This window comes from Symphalangus syndactylus, chromosome 8, assembly GCF_028878055.3.
Source record: "Symphalangus syndactylus isolate Jambi chromosome 8, NHGRI_mSymSyn1-v2.1_pri, whole genome shotgun sequence".
In the NCBI taxonomy this organism is placed as follows: Eukaryota; Metazoa; Chordata; class Mammalia; order Primates; family Hylobatidae; genus Symphalangus; species Symphalangus syndactylus.
In genome coordinates, this window is record NC_072430.2 from 93,264,203 (window position 1) to 93,286,397 (window position 22,195).

The window sequence follows — 22,195 nt, forward strand, 5'->3', positions numbered from 1 at the left end:
GGGAAGTGAGGAGCGCCTCTGCCCGGCCGCCCCGTCCGGGAAGAAATGAGGAGCGCCTCTGCCTGGGCGCCCCGTCCAGGAAGAAGTGAGGAGCGCCTCTGCCCGGCCGCCCCGTCCGGGAAGAAGTGAGGAGTGCCTCTGCCCGGCCGCCCCATCTGGGAAGTGAGGAGCGCTTCTGCCCGGCCGCCCCGTCCGGGAAGAAATGAGGAGCGCCTCTGCCCGGGCACCCCATCCGGGAAGAAGTGAGGAGTGCCTCTGCCCGGCCGCCCCATCCGGGAAGAAGTGAGGAGTGCCTCTGCCTGGCCACCCATCGTCTGGGAAGTGAGGAGCGCCTCTGCCCGGCCACCCACCGTCTGGGAAGTGAGGAGCGCCTCTGCCCCGCCACCCACCGTCTGGGAAGTGAGGAGCGCCTCTGCCCGGCCACCCACCGTCTGGGAAGTGAGGAGCGCCTCTGCCCGGCCACCCACCGTCTGGGAAGTGAGGAGCGCCTCTGCCCGGCCGCCCCGTCCGGGAAGAAATGAGGAGCGCCTCTGCCTGGGCGCCCCGTCCAGGAAGAAGTGAGGAGCGCCTCTGCCCGGCCGCCCCGTCCGGGAAGAAGTGAGGAGTGCCTCTGCCCGGCCGCCCCATCTGGGAAGTGAGGAGCGCCTCTGCCCGGCCGCCCCGTCCGGGAAGAAATGAGGAGCGCCTCTGCCCGGGCACCCCATCCGGGAAGAAGTGAGGAGTGCCTCTGCCCGGCCGCCCCATCCGGGAAGAAGTGAGGAGTGCCTCTGCCTGGCCACCCATCGTCTGGGAAGTGAGGAGCGCCTCTGCCCGGCCACCCACCGTCTGGGAAGTGAGGAGCGCCTCTGCCCCGCCACCCACCGTCTGGGAAGTGAGGAGCACCTCTGCCCGGCCACCCACCGTCTGGGAAGTGAGGAGCGCCTCTGCCCGGCCTCCCATCGTCTGGGAGGTGAGGAGCGCCTCTGCCGGGCCGCCCCGTCCGGGAAGAAGTGAGGAGCGCCTCTGCCCGGCCGCCCCGTCCGGGAAGAAGTGAGGAGCGCCTCTGCCCGGCCACCCATCGTCTGGGAAGTGAGGAGCGCCTCTGCCCGGCCACCCACCGTCTGGGAAGTGAGGAGCGCCTCTGCCCGGCCACCCATCGTCTGGGAGGTGAGGAGCGCCTCTGCCCGGCCACCCTGTCTGGGAAGTGAGGAGCGCCTCTGCCCGGCCACCCATCGTCTGGGAAGTGAGGAGCGCCTCTGCCCGGCCTCCCATCGTCTGGGAGATGAGGAGAGCCTCTGCCCGGCCGCCCCGTCCGGGAAGAAATGAGGAGCGCCTCTGCCCGGGCGCCCCGTCGGGAAGAAGTGAGGAGCGCCTCTGCCCGGCCGCCCCGTCCGGGAAGAAGTGAGGAGCGCCTCTGCCCGGCCGCCCCGTCCGGGAAGAAGTGAGGAGCGCCTCTGCCCGGCCGCCCCGTCTGGGAAGTGAGGAGCGCCTCTGCCCGGCCGCCCCGTCTGGGAAGTGAGGAGCGCCTCTGCCCGGCCGCCCCGTCCGGGAAGAAATGAGGAGCGCCTCTGCCCGGGCGCCCCATCTGGGAAGAAGTGAGGAGCGCCTCTGCCCGGCCGCCCCGTCGGGAAGAAGTGAGGAGCGCCTCTGCCCGGCCGCCCCGTCCGGGAAGAAGTGAGGAGCGCCTCTGCCCGGCCGCCCCGTCTGGGAGGTGAGGAGCGCCTCTGCCCCGCCACCCATTGTCTGGGAGGTGAGGAGCGCCTCTGCCCGGCCACCCATCGTCTGGGAGGTGAGGAGCGCCTCTGCCCGGCCACCCATCGTCTGGGAAGTGGGGAGCGCCTCTGCCCGACCACCCATCGTCTGGGAAGTGAGGAGCGCCTCTGCCCGGCCACCTATCGTCTGGGAAGAAGTGAGGAGCGTCTCTGCCTGGCCGCCCTGTCTGGGAAGTGAGGAGCCCCTCTGCCCGGCCGCCCCGTGTCTGGGTAGAAGTGAGGAGCTCCTCTGCCTGGCCGCTCCGTCTGGGAGGTCTACCACGGAGGCCAGAAGCAATGTGGGGGCTGGACGTGGTGGCTCACGCCTGTGGTCCCGGCACTCTGGGGGGCGAGGCGGGTTGATCACTTCGGGCTAGGAGTTCGAGACCAGTCTGGCCAACTTGGCGAAACATGAAGAATACAACAGACAAACCAACCAACCAACTCAATGACAACAAAACAGGTCTACCCTGGAGTCATACTCTAATTTTTTCTATTTTCCTCCCTTTCTGATACTTTATCCCACTTTCTTTTTCTTCCTCTTCCTTCTCCCTCTTCTTTGTCAAATAGAGGATTGAGTTATTATCACTGATCCAAAAAAAAAAAAAAAAAAAAAAATCATGCACATCCTAATTGAGGGACATCGTACAAAATATCAGGCCAGTACTCCTGAAAATTGTCAAAATCCTAAAAAGCAAGGAATGTCTGGAAACTGTCATAGCCAAAAGAAGCCTAAGGAGACATGCCAACTAAATGTAATATGGGATCCTGTGTGGGATCCTGGAACAGAAAGAGGTCATTAGGTAAAAAACTAAGAAAATCTAACTATAGTATGACTCTAGTTAATAGTAAAATATCAATATTGGCTTATTCGTTGTGAATGTAAGATGTTAAGAGGAGGGAAAATTGGGTCCAGATTATTTGAGAACCCTTTGTACTATCGTTACAATTATTTTGTAAATTTAAAACTTCTAAAATTAAAAAGTATATTTTTAAAGTGACCAGATGTTGGCTGGGTGTTGGCTCACACCTGTAATCCCAACACTTTGGGAAGCGAAGGCAGGCAGATCACGAGGTCAGGAATTCGAGACTAGCCTGGCCAATATGGTGGCACCCCGTCTCTACTAAAAATACAAAAATTAGCTGGGCATGGTGGCGCGCACCTGTAGTCCCAGCTGCTCAGGAGGCTGAGGCAGAAGAATCACTTGAATCCAGGAGACAGAGGTTGCAGTGAGCCAAGATGGCGCCGCTGCACTCCGGCCTGGGCGACACAGACAGACTCCATCTCAAAAAAATAAAAAAATAAAAAAGTGATCAGATGTTAAATCATGTTCAAAATACAATTGGTTAGCATTTCTATAATTCTCTAGTTATAAAAATCAAGAATAAAAATAAGAATCAAAGTGTAAAATATGTATGTATACCAAAATAATGACACTTTAACATATGTACATACATCATACGATACCACATAGGGCAGAAAATAAAACTAATATTTTCCAGCAATTGTAAACAGAAAAAACATGCCCAAGGCCTCAATGCAGAACAGAGCCCTCTGATTCTACATTGTCTTTTTTCCTTTATCTTAAGCAGATTAGAGGACTCTTCTGAACATTAATACATTTTAAACCTGGAGGCACATTTGGCATTATATTATAAAACAAAGATATGTTTATAGACCAGATATTTAAACATAGAGACACCATTGTGCTTCAACAAAGCTTATAATAAAAATACAGAAAAATCTGTGTATGTATATGTGCATATATATATAGAAAGGAAGAAAGAGAACAGGGCAGTTGATCTTTATTCAAAATGTACAGTGCTACAGTTACAGCTTTACATTTCCTTACTATTTCCCTTTTAGGTTATTATCTGTATCCCCTCCTCTTCTTTTTGTTAAATCTTATTTCTCATTGTAGAGGCTTAATGTATACTAAGAAAAACAGTTTCTAGTATCAGAAGACGTAGCTCTAGTAATTACCATCAGGGAGAACTTAAGTAATATATTTTTCTAAGGCTCAGTTTTTCCAAATTAAGAGTTAGTTTTAATAATTCTTATTGCAAATGAAATGGATAAATTACATGAAAAAAGCATTTTAAACTATTAAGCACTACACAGATATTACTTGTTAATTAACCTAGATTCAAATATTTTATTCTAAAATATATTAAAATTTTCACCTTGCCCACTTAAGATTTAAAAATACTTTAGTGATAAAATCAGCATTCTTTTATTAAAAGGAACTATAAAATAGCCGGATGTATTCCTTTTAATGGAGATGTGCTTTCAGTGAGGTATTCTGGGAAATGAAGCAGGACTTTGACAGGCAGTGATGGGGCTGGGCAATATGAGCTGAGGATTCCCCATGGTCTGGTAAGGAAGCCAAGTTGGAAGTTAGTGTGCAGTAGACCAGTTAAAAACATTGGTGAATTAATATGCGTAAGGTTACCATTAATAATAATAATAAAGACCATCTAGTGTTTACTTTATTCAAGGCAGTTTTCAGATGTTATCTGATAAATGCTCATGACTATTGAAGGTAGAAATTATTTGCCTATTTTGCCTTATTACATATAAAGGGATTGGGGTTCACAGGGGCAAAATGATTTCACTGGCAGTGAAAAGTCAGTTTTCAGAACCTTATCTTTGCAGATGCATTCTTTCTATTACTGTAACGAAAGACTATGCTGAGTATATATTAATACATATAATTATCTGACTGGGATAATTTATTTATGGCTCCGGTTAAAGATTTCCTCTTACCAAATAATATAAAATAAGTTCATATTTTAAACATAGAGAGATGTCTTCTGAAGTTTTGAAATCTAATAATAACATACATATCAAGGCCATGCCTAAATCCAAATTCTGTATTGGCTCATGTTACTTGATGAAGTCATTTTGTACAAGTAGCAGGAAGGATGACTTATGTTCTGATCACTATTGAAGAATACAGGATTAGAGAAATCTAAATTTAGTGAGCTGGGTTGATTTTGTACTGAAATTTTTAAGTAATATTCTTTTGATGTAGTCATACATTGTGTATTCAACAAAAAATGATACTTTTCACTTAGAGGAAAATGTTTCTCTTATCTTATTAATTTGTTAGCCATGGATCCAGGAAATATTTTCCTTTCTTCTTTACAACAGAAAAAACAGCAGCACATGGACTAGAACCTGAGCTAGCTTCTAACTGTGCAGAAGACAGTGAGCTGGGGGCATGGGTCATGTAGTTAATGTAAGTTTTAAAGTTAGCACACTCATTTCCCAACTTCCCCCAAATTCTTGAAATTTACTAATGCTACGTCAAAATAGCGAAATGCACTGTTAAATTTCTTCCAGATTCTTAAGGTGTATTCTGACCTAAAAAATTAAGTGAACAGTCCTTTTAATAGGATCAAGGAGTTTATAGAATTTAATAGGGAAGCCATCTCTTTTTCACGTGAAGAAATCCAATTCTGTATATTTCACTTGCATGATTTGATAACGAAGTGTATGTCAAGGATGAAAGACTAAAGGTTGAGCTTCATCAAACTAAGGAAAAATATTTAAGATGTTTTATGGATAGTAATTTTATAAATAATGTCAAATTCTTTTCTGGACTTTCCTATGCCAATGGTGAGAGATAATATAAATCTGATATAATCAAGAGCTAGATTTTTTCCCTGTTATATGTAAATGTAAACATTGTATAGACTTCATAAGTTATCATTGGAATGGATACAGATTATTCCAAAATATTTAAAGTTTAATCTATATGTTTTCATGTTATGATTGACAATAATTTTAAACAAAAATGTTTTTAATAATAAAATACTTTTTAGTGCAAAACAAGATTACTCTTCGAACTAGGTATATTTAAACATCTATACTTCCCTTGAAAATCCTTGTTTTTTAATTTCTAAAATAAATGCTTAACATTTATGATATATGTATACCATAGATTATATTTTCCATACTGCAGCCAACTAGCTCACCATAATTATAAATGTTTTATATCTGTGCATATCATTTACCAATATTTATGTGTTTTGTTATACTAAAATCTATTTTGAATCAATTATTCCCTTTCTTAAACTTTCATTTTAAATCAACCTCAGATTTAACAAGCTATATAGTTTTCTCTATTATCCATATAAGCATATAACTTACAAATACAAAATGTTGTGTGCTACTTGAAATTATCTCATGTACTAGTAGTGACTAGTGTCACTCATAGATCATAGAATTCATAGATCTATAAGAAACACTCATAGATCATAGAATTCCAGAGTGTGGGTAATTTATAAAGTTAGCTGATACCATAAAAATTATGAGAAAATTGTAAATTGAGGAAATTAAATGGTACTATAATAAAAATAATACTTTAAACCTATACCGAGGAGATAGCTTAATGCCACCTTAACACTATGTACTTGCTTTATTTATACGAATGCACTATACAGACTTAATAATTGAATGCACTTATTAAGCACTCAATAAATGGTAGCCTTAAAGTAATGATTATCATTATATTAATGAATGTCCACTAAAGAATATAATTTAAATGCTTATTATCTTATGCCCACTCTATAAAGTTAACCAAAAAATTCTCTCCATATTTTACCTTAATTAATTCCTGTTCATTCTGCTTTTAATAGGATAGACATCCTTCAGATTTCTTTGTACTATGATTATCCTGCAACCTATCTTAAACATAGCTATCAAAACTTCTTAAATGGCCCTTCAATTGTGTCACCTTTCTCAAACCTCAGCAATTGCCCTCAGTCACACTCTGGCCCAATAATAACTTCATCCTCACCTTCAGAGTTGTGTCATTTTTTTTTTTCACTCTGGTTGTTGTTCATACCTTACAAATCTCATCGACTGCTTTTTGACCTACTTGACTATTCTCTGAGCTATTCATTCTCTTAAATATTATTTTTATATACCAATGAAAAATCTACATTCTTAAGTATTTTCCACATTGGCCATGACTGTTCAATCTCTCTCCTAATGCATAACAAATAAATTTCTAGGTGCTTAGCCTCTAGCTTCATGCCACACAGAGTATGCAGTGTTAGCTACTTCATAAGCCACCAAGCCGCCTTGACTTGCCTGCATTATCTATATCACTGTTTGGAGGGCTGTTGTATATTGTTTGCAGTTTATACACTTCATAAAGACTCCAACTGAGGGGGCCAGTGGGAAATGACATTCAATCCAAGCTCTCCTGGTCATACTATGAACCCTGGCTTGGGGCTGTATCTATTGGAAGAAGGAATGCCTTTTATTTTGCTCCTGTCCATTTGCCTAGGGTCACCCGGAGGTGGCACTGTTTTCTATTTCAGACAAAAGTCACCCAGAGGTGGCACTGTTTTCTATTTCTATTTCTAATGTTATTTCAGACAAAAGGTGTATAAAGGCCTACTCTAACCCTGTAATTAAGGTCAATATTTCCCATTGTAAAATTTTCTGCCTAATGTAATCCCATCCTAATACAGTCTCTCTCATGTCCTCTATTAGAATGAGGCTTCTTCGATGGCATTAATGAAGTATTAATTCGACAACTAGGTTCTAAATATCCATTGTGCCCATTATACTATGATTACAAAACATATAAACAATCTGTTATCAAACAACTCATACTCTGATTAGGGAGCTAAGCCCATGCATGAAACTTTTAAACAAATATATACCTTGCTTTGGTGTGAAGTCTTCCAAACAATGAAAGAGAGGCATGTGGAGGTTAGAATAACTAGAGAAGACTTCACAGGGGAAACAGGTCTTAAACTGGACTTTGAAAAAGGAGTAAGATATTACTAGACTGTAGGAAGAAATGAAGACATTATAACAACATAAAAAAATTCTACAAGTGGTATATCATATGTATTATGTGTTCAGTCTTTTAAAAAATATATAGCTGCAGAACTGGAATTCTTAAAGAACTAGACATTGTAATGAAGATTAATATATTGGGATTGCCAGGGTAGAATTTTAAGTTCAATCTGTTTCCCAGATCTTTAGGGGAGGAAAAAAAAGAAACAACGTAGTGTTTGTATTTATCATCTGCAAACCAGATGGTTATGGCAAGGGGTGTGGACATTCAAACACATTCTTCCCTGCAAGAAACCATGTTGCTGTGATGCAAGACTCTTGGGCCTCTGAAAACAGTGACAATAAAAGTACTTGAGAATTTTCTGAACAATTCAAAAACTCAAAAGACAGACAAATGAAAGAGAAAAAAAAAGGTACAGTTTGACACACAGTTTCAGTAAACAAGTACATAGTTGGGAATTTGCTTAGTTTTACCTAGTTAGGAGAGCACAAGTTTTGTTTTTGGGCAAGAATCTTCTCAAAGGAGAGGGGAGAAAAACAATCAGTGTTTATTTATTGTAAATTTTGAATTAGAGAACTGGTGTGTGTTTGTATAGTCATGTATGTTAGCTTCATAAGGACACTATAGGTTGCAGTATCCTTGTTGTAACCATACAGTGCTGAATGAGTGAGAACAAACAAAAATATATGTGCATACATATATATATATGTTATATGTATATGTTATATTTATATATTTTTCAAGACTAAAAAAATCCATTTGCCAGCTTCTTGAATTAAAAAATACGTACATTTTATATATACACTTTTATCAGAGTTTTTTAATCCTAATGAACTGGGAAGATGATAAGTGCTTATAATTCCAACAAATAATATGAAACACCAGATGCACTAACCAGTCAGCATGAGTAGAACATCCTGAGCAGTAAGCACAGTTGGGGCACTAAGCAGGCCTGACTTGCTAATGTAGATGAAGAATTCTCCATTTGGTTCTGAGTGGGAACAGATGCTTCATATCTTTTAGAAAGGAAATTACATTCTACAGAAGAGGAACTCAACACTGCCAAATTAATAAGATGAGAGATTTCATCATCTCCTGGAATACATTAGCATGCAATTTTCCTCTTGTTCCAATGATCCTTTCTGAAGTAGCCCTTCTTAGAGTTTAGAACCTCATGGAAGGCCGAGCTGACCTAGTCCACAACCAGAATTGCCTTCAGAGCATTCAAAATACTTTCTTAATTCCTATATGTATGGAACAGTAGAAGCCATGAGTGTTTCCATGTTTGTATAAAAACTTCCTTACTTCAGACTCTGAGTAAGTGGGATGTGAGAACACAGAAGGATTCTTGCACTTAGAAAGGGTTAGAAATATGACATGGGAACTACACATCCAATAAAAATTTTACTTAAATGAGTAAAGTAATATGAAAAGTTGCACAAGTCAGGAATTAAGAATTATATATTTCTTGATCATCTTTTTCTTGTTTATTTTTTACATGGATTCAAGGCAGCGTTCACTGAATTTCCTATTTAAATAGTAAAATACAGTAATGCAAATATACTATAATTCACTAAAATAATACAACTAAGCTGAAAATATAAAATATTCACTTGCATAACCCCAAATATCTATTGAATATCTAATTTACAATTATGTATTGCTATTTGGATCGCACACTAAAACTTTATGAACACAAAAACCTGACCTGCAATTTTCTTGCTATATAATCAGTGTCTGTTATATTGCCTAGATCATTCTGGGCTCTTTAAAAACTATGGTCAATTAATGAGCTGAAGAAGATCTTATTCAGAAGGATTTTTATTGGGCAAGTACCATATTTTAAATAAAAATACATACTTTTCTAAGCTACTTAGAGTATAGGGGAGACCCATATAATAGGTGAAACCAGACTACAAAAGTATATGAGATAAGGCATAATTATTATTTTCTGAGAAGGAAAAAAAGGAGAAAATAGATAGATAGTCCTTAATACTGTGATCCTTCTTTAGAACCAAAAATCTTCAGTTAAATTATTAAATTTCCAAAAACTTGACATGAGTGGAGTTTGCCGTGCACATGAGTGAGGTAATGACTCTCACACCTGGACTCATACAGAGCAAGACAGTAGAATTACATTGAAGGCAAGGACCAAGGATTTAGGAAGATTACATGCAATTTAACTGAAAAGGCACCTACAGCTAACGTCCTGATTAGAATGATAATATCTTAATGACATTGAATGGATGAACAATGAAGGAAATGGGAAAGGTATTCCAGAAAGATCTGGGAGAAGGTACAGTTGAGAAATTTTACCATTTAGTAAGAACTGTACTACAAAAGAAAAGAAAAAGTTCAGTGGGAAGTGAATGAAGATAGAATAATTAGGGATCAGATTATGAAAGGCATAGGTTGTTAAACTAAAAAATATGAACCTTACTTATTCTATGGGCTACAGGGACACTTTTTAAGCAAAATTATCTAAATAGTGTACAACAAGAAAGAAAATGAAAACATTTGATAAAGTATAAAGAAAGTGAATTTATATTGTAATCCCATCGTAAACATATAGAATACATATTGGAGTACAAGAATACAGATGATTACAGACATCAGTTTGCCAAAATTGGATTTTCCGAGTCTAGGCAGACTTGAGCAGGAATTGATGCAAGTTGTATCATGGGTGCCCACTTCCGTCTACTCAATTCACAATGATTAAGCCTAGCATTTGGCAAGAAAAAAGGAATGCCATATAAAATAATTTAATTTTAGTAAATGGAACTTAGGAAAATCTGGCCATTATTTAAAAAGAAGTAAAAAGAAATAGTTTAAAATAAAATGAACCACAGGACGTCTGGAGACTATTTTAAAATACATCATTAGAAGCCCAAGATGAATTTTTTGTCATGAATCACAAAAACAAGCCAGATGCATTAAAAAATGCTTTCACAGCAAACTATTACAGTAAAAGCTGCCTTCATAGGAAGAAACAAGCATCTAAATCAAATTTTCCCAAGTCAAGGAAGAAAGGGAAGCCTCTAAAATTTGACACATCAGACATAACTGGAAATCAGACCAGAAAAAGATTTGTGAAACTATCTCACAAGTAACTTCAAAGCCAACAATAAGAAGACCCTTAAAAATGTCAAACAGAGGAAGGAATCCAATTCCAGAATCCAAAGAAATCCTAAATATAAAATTGTATTATTGGGGGAATACTAAAAGAATAGTTAGTTCTTTTCTCTTTTAATGTATTCATTTGACTATTTCAACACCTAAACTACATATTAAATTATGTGTGTCCAAAACACTGGATCAAATTGCCAAAAATGCGGTTATATTTGACACAGATAAATACCTAAGATGCTATAACATCTACACAAAAATTATGAAAAAACGTAAGGGTTAAATGTTGAACAGTAAGCCAAGACATATGACCTGCCAGTAACAAATTAAGCAAACCAGAAAAGACAAGTTGTCAATATGATCCCCATTCATAAAGACAGAATTAAGTGAAGACCCTGGAAATCTAAGGTTTACTTCCAACCAGGTGATCTGGTGGAATCTGTTACAAAGGAGAGAATAACTATGTTCTTAACACAATACAACTCACAGAGGAACCATGGTCCTGGGAGGGAAAATGATGCTTGAATACTTGTATGACTAGGTTCATACAAAAACTGCTTGAAGATTGAATCACCATGGGATTTTGAAAGATGTTCTAACATGCATAAGGAGCTGTCTTAGAGTCAAGAAACAAGTAAAGACCAAAAAAATATTTCTTCAGGTGGAAAAGTTCAAATACTGTGGCCTTCCTAGGACTACAGTGCTATAACATCTCTAGAAAAAACATTACCCAGAGAATGTTCTGGGCTTACAGATAATATCAGAGTGCTGCTTCTTTACCTTGCAGTCCATCTACATGCCTTAACTAATACCCCAGGGCCCCAGCAAAGTCCCAAGGGTAAGAAAGTAGGTGGAGAAGGAGGAAGAGAAGCTTTATCTCCTCTCTGATGGTCCTGAGACTCTACCAAATGAGTTGGTGGAGAATTTCTTGAGGATTTTATCACAGATCCTTAGAACCATTTCTGGATTATCCTAAACTTCAGGCATCAAAAAAATGTCAATGATTATCATTAAAAAGGGCCATGATGCTCTTAGTATTAATAGAAAAATGACAAACAAACTTCTTTGTGGAAAATACACTTGCATTCACAAAAAATTATTTTACTATTCACTGGGGGGAGGGGAATCCAAATTTCACTTAGATGACAAACTATATTGTGATGGGAAAGACCCAGAAAAATGATCTCAGAGTTTTTGCACAGTCATACTTTGAGATAGCCAAGCAAAATGCTAGTTTTATAGGTCAACAATTATTTGTCAAGAAAAAAAATACACATATATATAGTAGTAACTGACACTTAAAGTCATAATATGGGTGGGTTAGAAAAACGTCATGTGGCACAAGTTGACACATGTAAGAAAAGACACATAGAGGTGGAAAGAATCAAGCAAAGGGCAACCACAGGCCCAAGGGAGGTAAGGACTCTGGATGAATCCATGCAGAAGACACAGGTCTTCTAGCCTGGGAAGATGAAACCGAGAAGAGTGTGATAGGCCAGGGAAGTCTACTAAACTGTGAAGGGTGTGAATTGAGACTTAAAAGATATAAAAAGAGGATTAAGAAGAGAAAAACATTATAAAGTTAGTAATAAACATGAATCAATATTGCCCTCCAATAGGGTGTCAGAAAATTATGAAATGCTGTAACAATCAAAAAGACTTAGCTAAACCTAGGAATGCATATTCTAGAATCATAGATTTAGGTGAATCTTCATTTTTCCATAAAGCACAAATTTAATCTCATATATGGAGTTACAGACCATTGCCTTAACCAAAAATGGAAATTCCCAAAATATATTAGTGGTCATTAAGCTCATTTTAATGTTGACATGGTCTTCAACATGAAATACTGATTGTGGCCGGGTGCAGTGGCTCATGCCTGTAATCCCAGCACTTTGGGAGGCCGAGGCAGGTGGATCACTTGAGGTCAGGAGCTGGAGACCAGCTTGACCAACATGGCAAAAACCCATCTCTACTAAATATACAAAAAATTAATTGGGCGTGGTGGCACACACCTGTAATCTCACCTACTGGTGAGGCAGAGGCAGGAGAATGACTTGAACCCAGAAGTCAGAGGTTGCAGTGAGCCAAGATCACACCACTGCATTTCCACTTGGGCAACAGAGTAAGAGTCATTGTACTCCAATAAAAGTTTTGAAAAATGAAAAATACTCCTCCAGCCAAGGACATTTCAACTTCCTTCTCATCAAAAAGAAAACTTGATGTGCTAATGTTAGGTGAAGATTTTCCCATGATAACATCTTATATGTTGCTTCAAAAACTAGCGAAAACAATAGAAATAAGGTTCTATAAACTTCAAACAAAATTGTTTTAGAAAGTGAAATAAATGAAGTATTACTTGCTGATTAATAATATTGGAACCTTAATATCTGATTGATAACTAAAACTTTTGGCTCCACCATCTACAAGAAACTATTGGTAAATATATTTAATATTGGCTTTATATTCCATTAAACTCTGAAAGTCTATGATTTTTTAAATAGGCACATATAATGCAATTTCATTTGCAGAGGTCTTGTGTATATTTTATATTTTTAAAAATCGACTACACTATTAACCAAAAAAATCACATATGAAAAAGGTTAATTATAAAATTAAATTGAACTTGGCTAAACATCAACATTATTCTGAAATTTCAAGAATGAAGAAACTATAAGTGAATTTTTAAAATCACTAATGTTTTCAGGGGGTTAAGATCTAAATTCTACATTTGCATTTTCCTAAGTGTTTAGTGGTTTCAAGACTGTTTGGAAGCCTAGCATTAGAAATTTCTATCATCAAGTCATTAACCTCCAGAATAAAAACACTGGCAATCCTCTCTCTTAGCCAAGTTTTTCTAGAGAAAACCTCCATAGTAATGCTTATTAAAATAGAACCTTTTATTTAGTGTTCTTTGTAAAGTCTTAGCAGAAACTTAAACATACACTTTTCAAAAATGATATATGTGTCTTATGGCAATGTAATTTCAAGGTTGGTACAATGCAAGGGCTTTAAAATCTCTCTGTGAAGTGTATTTTATGTGTACCCTCAGTTGTTATGGTTTGCTTTAATTTATGTAATTATGTATGAGGTCAATATGGAAAACTAGCCCTCACTCATTACTGGCAAACATTCCTGAACAATGTGTGTGCCTTCAGGAATCAAACTAACAGGCTCACAGTCTATAATAAGGTCAAATGAAAGCAGGCAATTGTTCAAACACTAAACAGTTGTGATTGTTTACTGTATTACAATCGTACTTTAGAGATGACTTAACAGGCATTAAATTATATCCAGAATGCTCTCAGATGACAATCAACTGAGCACACAAGGCAAACAGAGCTCATGCTGATTGCCAAATATCAGGACATAAATGCAACTCTCATTCTGTCATATCAATATAAAAATCCTTAGGACACAGTGCTGAGGTGATTGCTGTTTGGAATTTAATCAACTGGAGTTCTCTTGGACACGCTAATTTTTGAAGATGTAAATTTTAAAGTTTTAAAAAAAAATTCTCAAAAATTAAAATGTTTAGTGTGAAATGCCAGTGTCTCCATGGACTGCTATTATTTTCCATCTTATAATAAAATCAACCTAAATCAAGCTTGGATTTCTTGATATAACCTCCTACTCCCATTTAAAAAACCTTGAAAGATAAAAAGTTTTCTGTAGACAATAAATGTTTATTGATGTTTATTGGAACCTCTACTATTTTCAGATCTTTGTTCTAGAATGAACCTACGAAGCTTATCTTTGGTTCCTCAAACACTAAATTCATTTATACAGAGCATCAGAAGAGAACAAGAAGCTATTTAGTCCAATTTCTTAGGAATTTCTTCTATAGCATCCATAAGTGGCTGTAAAGCTCCTGCTTGGTTACTTCCAGAGACAGAGAATTCATTACCTCAAAGGGAACCCATTGTATTCTCAGTTAGGCCAAACGTTAAAAAAGATTTTCCACAGGGAATCCCACATAACATTTTAGAAAGTGTTTCCATGCATAAATATGGAGCAGAGTAGTCTGTAATGTAATTTGATGAAAAAATCATGGATTACCTGGCAGCCAAAATTGGCCTATTATTCTTTCTACCATAAGGAGCTACCATGGCCTATAATAAGAAATAAATGTAACCCATTTCCACACAGATAATCACTGCAAACATTTTAAGACACACTAACCCCCAGCATCTTACTCTTATATTCTTTGAAATGAACTCATGCCCTTCACCCCTTCCATTAAAATAAAATAAACACATTCTCACCTGGATATACATCCAAAATGTACCTTCTTTAAAGCAAACTAATTTCTATGGCAAATGGTGTTATAGTAGGTCTTTAAATTGTTTATGTTTTATATTTAATAAAGGCATAATGACAAATGAAGCAATCTTCAGAGCGAAGACAATCTAGATAACAGATCTCAAGAAAAGCAATAGTGAAAATAACTGGGTTTTGACTGTCTTTTCTGTTGAATCTATGACTGAAAACATACATGACAGTAAATGTTTAAAGAGTAAGGATGATCTAGATAATTGGCAAATCAAATAAACACCTGACATTTATCTTTTGCTTCTATACAATTCATTTCAGTTAGTTTACCCCTCTTCCATGATGAGTTGCCAAGGTGTGTTTAAAATCTAAGCAAGGCCATAAAAACACATATGCATCTGTAACTCTTTCTTACCTTCTTCACTGTAACACACACTAGTGTACCTTCTCTAATTTTACTCTCTATAATTATTCTTAAAACTTTGCTGTAATGGAGCCTCTTCAACTGACTGCACACACTTTATATAGTTCTCAATAACTTTGGTTAAACTCTATCCTAGTAAGAAATTATATACAAGCTATATTTATTTAAAAGCCACTTTACTTTAAAAATCACATAACTATAGAGTTCACTTCAAAGTGTACTGTTGGGTCTAAGACCCCAGTAGTTATACTAGAAAGAGAACTGTTATGCTATTTTGCTTACTTCATAGCTTAAAAAATTAATCTCTGTTTTTGAGTCAGTAGAGGGAAAGAGTCAAATAATTACAATGCAATGTGAACAGAATTCTTCAAAATCTCAGAGGATAACTAGGAAGGGAGCCATCTACTCTGCTTTAAGTACTTCAACACACGATTTCATTCAATCCTTACACACTGCAAACTAATTAGGCAAGTATTCTCATCATTTACATTTTTTAGATATAGAACCTGACACATGTATGATTTAAAATACAAGATGATGCAGCTCATAGATGAAAAATCTAGGATTTAAGATGAGAGTTTCTAACTTCAACTACAATAAGAGGTAAGCTCAGCACTCCATGACTTCCGGGCTACAAGTTATGATACCAAAAAGTTCTAAATTGTATCTCTGTGATGTTTCCTCAGAGAAATTAAGATGTCAAAGGGCATGGACAGATAATATGGTAAGTCGAAATGGCAAGAAAGCCAACACACAATGTAGCTCAACTCAAAATACAGACTTCAAAACCTTTCCGAGAGAATTCACAGTGGAACACAGCCAGGTGTCCAGGTGTGGAATGAGCTAGTTCCCTACAGCGATCCCTTCCTGTTATCCTGGCTCCTGTTGCTCCACCCCCTGGGAAAATAGTTGCAGTATGAATTAGATTTTTAGGTTCCAACTCCTGCAGAGGCTGGCTTTTTGGAAGAGCCTGGCTTTTTCTGGCCCAGGACCAGGCCCAGAACAGAGATGGGAAAAATCTCTTTTTCAGAAAGGAGCTAGGGTGGAGAGCATTGTAGAAATAACAATGGGGAGGTTGGCGAGGAATCAAAATGATTTAGAAATGAAGGTCAAAGATCTCACCAGGATGTGAAGGCAGATGGGGAATTTTATTCACCTTGAACTGCTTAGAATTGGTTGGTTTGGGATGGCAGTTAATAGTCTGCATTGTAAAATCAACACATATGTTTAAAAAAATGTTGGGGGAAAAGAAACACTGCAGATATTCAGAGTGTAAAAGAACATATTCAATCAAGGTTGGATTTTTATTTTTTGTATTTTCTCATCATTTAGAAAACAATCCCAAGTGTGTGCCTGATTTGTAGACACAGTATCTGGTTGCCTACGTGATTCTAAACCAAGGGCCCATAAAAAGTCAACCTAGCTAAACATTTTCAATCTGTTAGTCTGCCAACATTACATTCAATTCTCAGATGTCTTCTGAAAATGTATTTTTCCTAACTGGGCAAAAACATAATGTTACTTCTGGAAATTGGTTGGAAGGAGTCAGATAGAAGAAGAAACCTATTCTTGCATGCTCTTCACATACAATACTTCATTTGATTCTCACAACAGCTCTTTGGTAATAATATTATAACCTCCATTCTACAGATGAACAAACTGAACCTTCCAGAGGTTACATGATTCAGTCAAGACCATCTTGGTAGTCAAGAATGAACTCAAGATTTGAAGACAAATCTGCTTAACCCCAGTCATGCATGCTTCACTACCCATAATATCTAACAAGCGTATTAGCCAGGAAGTTTTCCCAATTAACTAATGATATCAATAGTTACAGGAAAGATAATGAAGAAAGCACAGGCAAGTGTAAGTGGGGTGCACAGGGGTGATAAGCTTGGGTGTGCATCCTCATACAGAGGCAGATATGCTTTTACTACATGTAATTACTGGGGCTCTAAAGTTTGTTGTCTTGGCTCAACTATTTCCCCTCTCTGGTATCTCTCTATATACTCTCTGGTTTCTGCTTGCCTTGCTTTCCATGGCCTGATCCCTCTTACATCAGTGCTTCACATCCCTTTTAGTTGTTCTGGCAACACATGTTTCAGTTTTCTGTAGCAGTTGCCAAAACAAGCATTTGAACATCTGGAAATCATCCTCCATCACTTTCACCGGTAAGATGCGTTTGCCTTAAAAGGTAGTTCCCGTATAGACCCCCCTAAGATTCTGCATTACTTTTGAATAACAGCTTTCCAATATTCCCTGGCTATAGAAAATTGCAACCTACTGACTGCAAACTCCAGCACTTTCAGTCATATTAATAACTACACATTTTACGAGTCAATGTTATAGTGTCTTGAAGTAATACATTTTTTAAAAAATTAAGACAATCAAGCAGACAAAAAAAGCACATACACATACACACATATGTATGCACATATACAGACAACTCACAACTCTTTGGATACCTTAAAGGAGATTACTATATCAGAAACTCTATTTTTTATTCTCTAAGACATGATATTTGAAAGTCAATGTCATTAATATAAACTACACAGCAATAATGAATGCATAGCAGTAACACCAACAAAACTATAGTATGAAGTTAAAGTTCTAGTTCAAAATTTATTCGCAGGACTTAACAAGGTTTAATAAGGATGCTGCTCATTTGCTAGGTGAATCATAATGCATGACTCCTGCTGCTTCTTCTTCCACAAATATGATGTGGGTTGATATCAGAGTGGAATCAGGTCCACAAAATGACCTGGCGAATGGCTCTGATACTGGACAAGTGGGCAGTCCCCAGCATAGCAGAATCTTGCTGGTTTCCCTCTTCCCTCACCCTCCCTAGCATGATGAGAAATGGTAGTTTAATTCTCCACCTACAGAATCAATGGCCTCTGCGGCCGTCAAAATGAACCATAATTTTTATTTATTTATTTTTTTAGATGAAGTCTCGCTAGGTTGCCCAGGCTGTTCTTGACTCAAGCAATCCTCCCACCTCGGCCACCCAAAGTGCTGGGATTTCAAGAGTGAGCCACCATGCTGTCCAAAATGAACCATAATTTTTAAAAAGAGAATTCTACTAGACTTTGGTACTATGAGTTTAGCACCTCCATTATATTCACTTTTGTATATATTTTACCTGGCATAAAACTTGAAATAAAATTAGGTTGTCACTAAATGCTTGATGAATGAATGAATTAGTGGTTATGAGTACCTTGAAATAAAATAAGGTCTCTAAAGTATCCTGAAAGATTATTTATTTATTTTAGAGAGAGGGTCTCACTCTAATGTGCAAGCTGGAGTGCAGTGGCACAATCAGAGCTCACTGCACCCTTGGGCTCCTGGGTTCAAGGGACCCTCCCACCTCAGCCTCCTAAGTAACTGGGACTACAGGTGCGTGCCACCAAACCTGGTTATCTTTTTTAAATAATTTTTTTTTTTTTTTTGTAGAGACAGTGTCTTACTATGTTGCCCAGGCTGGTCTCGAACTCCTAGACTCAAGCTATCCTTCAGCTTTGGCCTCCCAAAGTGCTAGGATAACAGGCATGAGCCATTGCACTAGGCCTTTGCGAGATTTTAAAATGCTTTACATCACATCTGTTTCATTTATTTTACAGCACATACTGCTCTATATTTTGCTCCTTTGGCCTTTCATTTGCCTGATTCCTTCTTCTCAGATCCTCATACAAACTGAATCCACTCTGTGTGTAGTACCATTCTCCAGAACAGCAATGTCCAAGACAAGTTTCTATGATGATGGAAATGTTCTATTATCTGCATTGTCCAAGATAGTAGCCACTGGCCACACTAGTAGCACTTAGATTTCAATTAATTTAAATTTAAACAGCTGCATGTGTTAGTGTATATTATATTGGACAGCACTGTTTCAGAATCCTATCCCGTTTTTAATTCCTTTATGGCACTTATTACTGGAAATTATCTTTTTAAAATATATATTTTTGTTTATTTATTATCTTTTATTTCTCTGTATTAGTTTCTGCCATAATAAACTAGCACAAACCTAGTGACTTTAAACACCAAAAATTCATTGTCTTCTAGTTCCGGAGGTCAGAAGTCTGAAATGCGTTTCACTGGGCTAACATCAAGATATTGACAGGGCTGCACCCCTTCTGGAAGCCCCAGAAGAAAATCCATTTCTTTGCCTTTTCCAGCTTCTAGAGGCCAACTACATTCCTTTACTCATGGCTTTCTCTTCATTTTCAGAACCAGAAGAGTGGTATCTTCAAATCTCTCTCTCTCTGGCTATGATTCCTGCTTTTGTCGTCACATCTTCCACCTCTTTCTTTTTCTTAGAAGGATGCTGGAGATTACATGGGGCCCAGCTAGTTAATCCAAGATAATATCTGTATTTTAAAATCAGCTGATTGGCAATCATAATGTCATCTAAAAACTTAATTCCCCTTTTCCACATAAGGTAATATATTCACACATTACAGAGATTAGAGCATGGCCATCTTTGGGGATGGCCATTATTTTGCCATTCACGCCCTGCAGTAGAATTCAAGTTCCATGAAGTTCAGAGACTTGCTCATTACTGTATCCTCAGAATGACAACACTGCCCTTAAAAATAAATATTTATTAAGTAAATAAATTTCAAAATTTCTCCTTTGGGGAACAAGTTTTGATATATACTGAGGACTGCTGAATTTTAAAAATATAAAAATTACATTTGAAGACAAACTCATATATAAAATCATTCTTTTTAATATATTACATTTTCACAAGGCTTTGTCAAGACTTGAGAGTTACAATTATGCTCAGTTTACTGATGTTTATTGATAGTCTTGTCCTCATAAATTAATTTTAAAAGAGTCTGGCTATCCAGCTTTGTTGGAGAGACTGCACCAATAAGACATAGGCTTTTATAAGCAGAATATTATCACACGTTGATGCTTTAGTAAAAAAAATTAATATTATTTTTCTATAGCCAAAAATATGTATTGACATTTCTCAACTATGTTTTTGTGCTGAATATTTGAGTCTGTTATCTGACTCAAGTTCCACTAAACTCACAGTGTAAAATCACATTATCTTCTGAAACTTCCAAAATAGCTAGCATAAAATCCACTATTAATTCACACTAGAGAATATAATTAGCATATAGTCTATTCACTTACTCTAAGAATTTGCAATAAAATAGTGGAAATATGGCTGAAGATTAGTTGCCACAGTAGCTGAAAAATAATATCTACTGACTAAATGGTAAATTCACCCTAGGCAACTGTTAATATGACTATGTAATAGTTCTAACTACCTGTCTGTGTTTTTTACTCATCTCCACAATGGATAGCACTGAGGCTATACTGAAGCAGGTAGTTAAATATTCTGCACAATTTAATGAAACTTCCAGCTGTGAGATATATATATATGCTTAGCACATGAAGCCCCAAATACAAATAGTGCTAAGACTTTTAGATCATATTTCACATTAAAAATGAAAGTTGTATAAATCTGCTTTATTTTTTAAATATATTTCTTCCAAGTGTGTTAAAGCATATACAAATAATCACACGTCTGGAAGTTTAACCCAAAACAAAGATAAAGGCAAAAAAGAAAAGAGTGGTACAGAAGAATTTAAAATATTCATTAAATTGACAGAGCATGCTAAGGACATTTAAATAAAGAAGTCTAAAAAAAGCAAAAATATGATTCATCATGTATCTTCAACAATAATTACAAACACACAGTTCTGTTATCTTCTAGAGAAGGTGATATTTCACTACTCTGCAAACCTGACTGGACAGAGTAGACTACATGGAATCCCAATCCAGACTATTATCTACTTCAAAGTGTTTTTCACACATACCAGTAAAAGGAAGATTGGAATGTAATGTTTTTGGATGACAAAAATAAGATGTGGGCTAATTCTTCAGTGGAACTAAATGTTTTGTGGTATTCTTGTTTGAAATAAAACTTAAAGGCTTTGGTCAAAATGTTCTACTTCCTCTGGTATGTCCTGGTTTGAAGAAACAATATTTTTACCATCAATGAAATCACTGCAATAAAAAACTACAGTATTTTTAATCTGATATTATTCATACATATATTATTTGTTCTTGATCTAAACAGGAAATAATATTTTTGTGGCAACTAAATTTTCAAAACATTCCCATTCTACACATCTGTTTTTTTCTCTCTCTAGATAGACTTCAATGAAGGTAGAGACTGTGTCTTATATACTGTGGTATCCCTACAGCCTAGCACAATACCTGAAACGTAGTACAGGTCCAATAAATGTTTGCTCCATTTTAATTATTAAGTCATAGTGCTAGGTAATCATACAGTAATCAGTAGAGTTACTAAGAATCATTACAGTAATAGCTACAGATATGTGCAATGACTGACTCCATAGTAATGACTTTTATGAGTAATTTATGGAAATTTGGGGTTATTTAGGTTAACAACCAATATTATTATTACATAAAGGATTAAATATTAAGCCAAAATATCTTTGCAATTCTTTACTAAAGCCACTGATGACAGTCCTCTATGTTTGTAGTGCCTACTAGCACTATGAACATTTATTAGCACTAAAAAGTTTAACACAGTGCAAATACCAATAGACCACAGCCATCATTTTATTAGTATTCAAGAGGTCCCTAACATTAAGAAACAATATAAAACTAAAAGAAATTAGCTGAGTACAATTTAAGTCAAATATATGACCCAAATGGCTACTGTGAAATTAGTTCAGAAATCAGTATGTTAGAATATACAAGAGATTTAACCTCTGGAAATTTTACTTTGGTTCTTAACTGTAAAGACAACTACTTTCTCAAAAATAGTTAGAAAACAC

At 37.6% G+C, this 22,195-nt stretch overlaps 1 protein-coding gene across 1 annotated transcript in view; it reads right to left on the reverse strand.

Moving 5' to 3' along the window:
- Nucleotides 1-22,195, reverse strand: part of COL5A2 (collagen type V alpha 2 chain) — a 387,742-nt gene that overhangs the window by 109,378 nt on the left and 256,169 nt on the right. The window lies entirely within an intron of this gene.